A 5,000-nucleotide genomic window follows, 5' to 3' on the forward strand; every position below is an offset into this window, starting at 1 on the left:
TCAGTTTCAGAGGGTAGATTTCTCAGTCTTGCTCTTTCCCAAGTTCTGCACGCCCTTGTGTGTGTGTGTGTGTGTGTGTTTTTTTTTTTTTTTTTGCTCAAATATTGAACCAAAGCTAGCATCTGTTGCCCATCTTCGGCAGTTTCAGAGGGTAGAATTCTCAGTGTGTTGCTTTTTCCCCAGGTCTCCACGCCCTTGTGTTTCCCTTTTGCTTAAAGATTGCCACCTGAGCTAGCCTCTGTTGCCCATCGTCGTCAGTTTCAGAGGGTACATTTCTCAGTGCTGCTTTTTCCCAGGTCTCCACGCCCTTGTGTGTTTCTTTTGCTTAACGATTGCCACCTGAGCTAGCCTTTGTTGCGCTTCTTTCTCAGTTTCTGAGGGTGGATTTCTCCGTGTTGCTTTTTCCCCAGGTCTCCACGCACTTCCTTTTATTTTTCCTTAAAAATTGCCACCTGAGCTAGCCCGTGTTGCCCATGTTCGTCAGTTTGAGAGGGTGGATTTCTCAGTGTTGCTTTTTCCCCAGGTCTCCACGCCCTTGTGTGTTTCTTTTGCTTAACGATTGCCACCTGAGCTAGCCTCTGTGGCCCATCTTCGTCAGTTTCAGAGGGTAGATTTCTCAGTGCTGCTTTTTGCCCAGGTCTCCACGCCCCTGTGTGTTTCTTTTGCTTAACGATTGCCACCTGAGCTAGCCTCTGTTGCCCATGTTCGTCAGTTTCAGAGGGTGGATTTCTCCGTGCTGCTTTTTACCCGGGTCTCCACGCCCTTGTGTCTTTCTTTTCTGCTTAAAGGTTGCAACCTGAGCTAGGGTCTGTTGCCCATGTTCCTCAGTTTCAGAGGGTGGATTTCTCCGTGCTGCTTTTTACCGGGTCTCCACGCCCTTGTGTGTTTCTTTTGCTTAACGATTGCCACCTGAGCTAGCCTCTGTGGCCCATTTTCGTCAGCTTCAGAGGGTGGATTTCTCAGTGTTGCTTTTTCCCCAGATCTCCACGTCCCTCAGTGTGTGTGTGTGTGAGTGTGTGTGTTTTCTTTGCAAGATTGGCACTTGAGCTAACGTGTGTTGCCAGTCTTTGTCAGTCAGAGGCTAGATTTTTCAGTATTGCTCTTTCCCAAGGTCTCCACTCCCTTGCTCTTTTCTTTCTTTCTTTCTTTCTTTCTTTCTTTCTTTCTTTCTTTCTTTCTTGGCTTAAATATTGTCACCTGAGCTAGGCTCTGTTGCCCTGCTTCCTCCGTTTCAGCGGGTACCTTTTTTCAGGGTTGCTTTTTCACCGGGTCTCCTCGCCATTGTAGTTTTTTATTTTATTTTATTATTTTGCTTAATGATTGCCACCTGAGGTAGCCTCTGTTGCCCATTTTCGTCAGCTTCAGAGGGTGGATTTCTCAGTGTTGCTTTTTCCCCAGGTCTCCACGCCCTTGTGTTTTCCTTTTGCTTAACGATTGCCACCTGAGCTAGCCTCTGTTGCCCATGTTCATCAGTTTCAGAGGGTAGATTTCTCAGTGTTGCTTTTTCCCCAGGTCTCCACGCCCTTGTGTGTTTCTTTTGCTTAAAGATTGCCACCTGAGCTAGCCTCTGTTGCGCTTCTTTCTCAGTTTCAGAGGGTAGTTTTCTCAGTGTTGCTTTTTTCGCCAGCTCTCCACGCCCTGGTGTCTTTCTTTTCTGCTTAAAGGTTCCAACCTGAGCTAGCGTCTGTTGCCCATGTTCCTCAGTTTCAGAGGGTGGATTTCTCCGTGCTGCTTTTTACCCGGGTCTCCACGCCCTTGTGTGTTTCTTTTGCTTAACGATTGCCACCTGAGCTAGCCTCTGTTGCGCTTCTTTCTCAGTTTCTGAGGGTGGATTTCTCAGTGTTGCTTTTTCCCCAGGTCTCCACGCCCTTGTGTGTTTCTTTTGCTTAACGATTGCCGCCTGAGCTAGCCTCTGTGGCCCATTTTCGTCAGCTTCAGAGGGTGGATTTCTCAGTGTTGCTTTTTCCCCAGGTCTCCACGTCCCTCAGTGTGTGTGTGTGTGTGAGTGTGTGTGTTTTCTTTGCAAGATTGGCACTTGAGCTAACGTGTGTTGCCCATCTTTGTCAGTTTCAGAGGCTAGATTTTTCAGTATCGCTCTTTCCCAAGGTCTCCACTCCCTTGCTCTTTTCTTTGTTTCTTTGTTTCTTTGTTTCTTTCTTTTTGGCTTAAATATTGTCACCTGAGCTAGGCTCTGTTGCCCTGCTTCCTCCGTTTCAGAGGGTACCTTTTTTCAGGGTTGCTTTTTCACCGGGTCTCCTCGCCATTGTAGTTTTTTATTTTATTTATTTATTTTTTTGCTTAACGATTGCCACCTGAGCTAGCCTGTGTTGCCCATGTTCGTCAGTTTCAGAGGGTAGATTTCTCAGCGTTGCTTTTTCCCCAGGTCTCTACGCGCTTGTGTGTGTGTGTGTGTGTGTGTGTGTGTGTGTGTTCTGCTTAAAGATTGCCACCCGAGCTAGCCCCTGTTGCCCATCTTCGTCAGTTTCAGAGGGTAGATTTCTCAGTGTTGATTTTCCCCCAGTTCTCCACGCCCTCGTGCTTTTTTTTTTTTTTTAATTTCCTTAAATGTCGGCACCTCAGCTAGCCTCTTTTTCCCATCTTCGTCCGTTTCAGCGGGTAGACTCTCCGCCTGCCTTCGACAGACCCTCTGCGCTTGAAAGCTTTCCTCCTCCCGTCATCACGGTCCTTCTCGGATGACGTGCCTGGTTTCGGTTTGACCGTCCCCGCCCGCCCTGATTTTCTAAGTCCTCCCGGGAGCCCCGGGGGCGCTCCGGCCGCTCCGGGAAGCGGCGGCCTCCCGGCCGCACCGGCTCAGCCCGGCCCGGGCCGACCCCTGGCCTCTCTGGGGGAACTCTCCCCGTCCCCTTCCCGGTGAGCGCCCGAGAAACCTTTTCCGGGTCCCCCTCCTGCGGCTGGGGCTGCGCCTTGGCGGCCGGGAGCCCGCGGGCGGACGCCCCGGGGCCGAGCTGGGCCGGGAGGCTGGGTCCGAGGGGGCGCCGGGACGGGATCTGGCGGCCCGGCGGCCCGGCTGTGCTCCCCGGCGGGCCCGCGCTCCGGCTCCGTCCCGCTGAGGCGGTCGCCGGTCGCCGGGTGCCACCTGGCGGCCGCTTTTATATCGTCTCTTTCCTCCGGAGCTCCGGCGACGCGGGCCAAGGGACGGGACTCGGCCGCGGTGACCGAGGCAGAGTCCCGGGAGGCCGGCGTCGCTGGCGGGATCTGGCCCGGTGGCGCCGGTGCGTGAGCGCGACGCCCGCTCGCCGGAGATTGGAGGTGCAGGCTACTGAGGGAGGTGGCTGTCGCCGCGCCGCCCGGTGCCGGCCGGGGTGTGGGGCCTCCCGGACGGGTCGACCAGCAGCCGCCGGTGCCCCTCCGTCCCCGGGAGGGGGTGGGGGGCCACCGCGGGGGAACGGGCGAGGGAACTCGTCCCGTGCCCGGCCGTCGTCCTGAGGGCGGCCCGGTGGTCGGGCCTTCCGCGTCGCCGATCCCCTTTCCGCGCCCCGCTCCGGAGGTGGGGGACCGGCCGGGGCCTTGCGGGGGAGGCCCGTGGAGGGCGCGACGGGCTCGGCCGCCGGGCTGGCCTTTTCCCCACTGGTCTTCCGAGTCGACCGGCTCTGGCGGTGGGGACCGGGCCCGGTCCTCGGATGCCTCCTCCTCCGTGGCAGTTTTTTGTCCAAGTCCCGCCCTGGAGAAGAGCGTGGACCGGCCCCGGGAGCCCTCGAGGGCGGGCCGGGGAGGGCGTCCCCGGCCGGGACGCGTGCCCGGGGTGGGTCCGGGCCGTCGGACCGGACTTCTCTCTCCGAGTTTCGCGGGTCGCGTCTTTGTCCGGAGGTGGGAGGGGGCCGGCTCGAGGCGTAGGTGGAGCCCCGGCTGAGGGACGGGAGCCACGGTCCCGCCCCGGGCCCGGTCGCCGGAGGCTCCTCCGTGGAATTCTTTTCTAAGTCCTGACCCGGCGACTCAGAGGGAGGGACCGACCGGTCCCGGCCCGCGCGGGCGGCCCGGGGAGGCTGTCCCCGGCTCCCCCTGCCGCCACGCTTCTGGGGTCGACCAGATGGCCCCGGGAGCTCCGGGCCTGGTGGCGATGGGGTCGTGCTTGGGGTCTGGTGGCCGTGGCCGTGATCCAGGGGTTCCCCTCGTGATCCGTGGGTGGGCCCCGTCTCCGGGCGCGGCGATTCTTGCCCCTGAATGGGTGGTTTTGTGCCGCCAGATAAGTGCTGACACGCTCTGCTCGGGTGACAGTCGCCCGAGAGCTTCCGGGTGCCTGGATGCGTGTGCGGGGAGGTCTCCGGGCTCTGGCCGAGAACCGGACGCCCGTTTCCACCCCCGCCGCTTGAGCCGCCCGCTGGGGCCTGCGCGCCGGCTCTTGTGCGTTCCAGGCGTCCCCGCGACCGTGGTGCCACCTCCGGTCTCTGGTACCCGAGGGCGGCGGGGTTAGGGGCGCGGGGTCCTCTACCACGTGCACTCCCTGCTGCCGGCACCCGGGTGCGGTCGCGACTTACCCCGTCCCGCCGGCTCCGTGCCAGTGCGTGTCAGGCGTTCTCGTCCTGGGGTCGTCGCCCGCGCTTGCTAGAGGAGGAGGGGGGCCGGTGAGGCTGAAGCAGGCTCCTCCGCTCGCTGTCCTCGCCGGCCTTCCCTTGCTCGGGGATCCCTCGCGTTATGCTGCTGATCGATGTGGTGATGCTGTGCTCTCCCGGGCCGGGCCTAAGCCGTGCCAGACGAGGGACGGACGTTCATGGCGAACGGGACCGCTCTTCTCGCTCTGCCCGCGGGCCCCCTCGCCCGTTCTCCCCCGCTGCGAGTGGCGTGTGGGAGGTGGCAGGGGTGCGGAATCCGGCCCGACCTCGCTCCCCCGCCCCGTGCCTTGTGGCGTGGGCGGTGTCGGGGTCTCCGTGACGCGGCGGATGCTCCGCCTGTGCCTCTTGGCTGTGTCTCGCGGGCGGCCCTCCCCACGGTGGGGCGGGCCGTGTTGCCGCCGCGCCGCGCGCCTTCTTGGACGCGTGAGC

This window comes from Equus caballus, unplaced genomic scaffold, assembly GCF_041296265.1.
Source record: "Equus caballus isolate H_3958 breed thoroughbred unplaced genomic scaffold, TB-T2T unassigned-0002611, whole genome shotgun sequence".
NCBI lineage: Eukaryota > Metazoa > Chordata > Mammalia > Perissodactyla > Equidae > Equus > Equus caballus.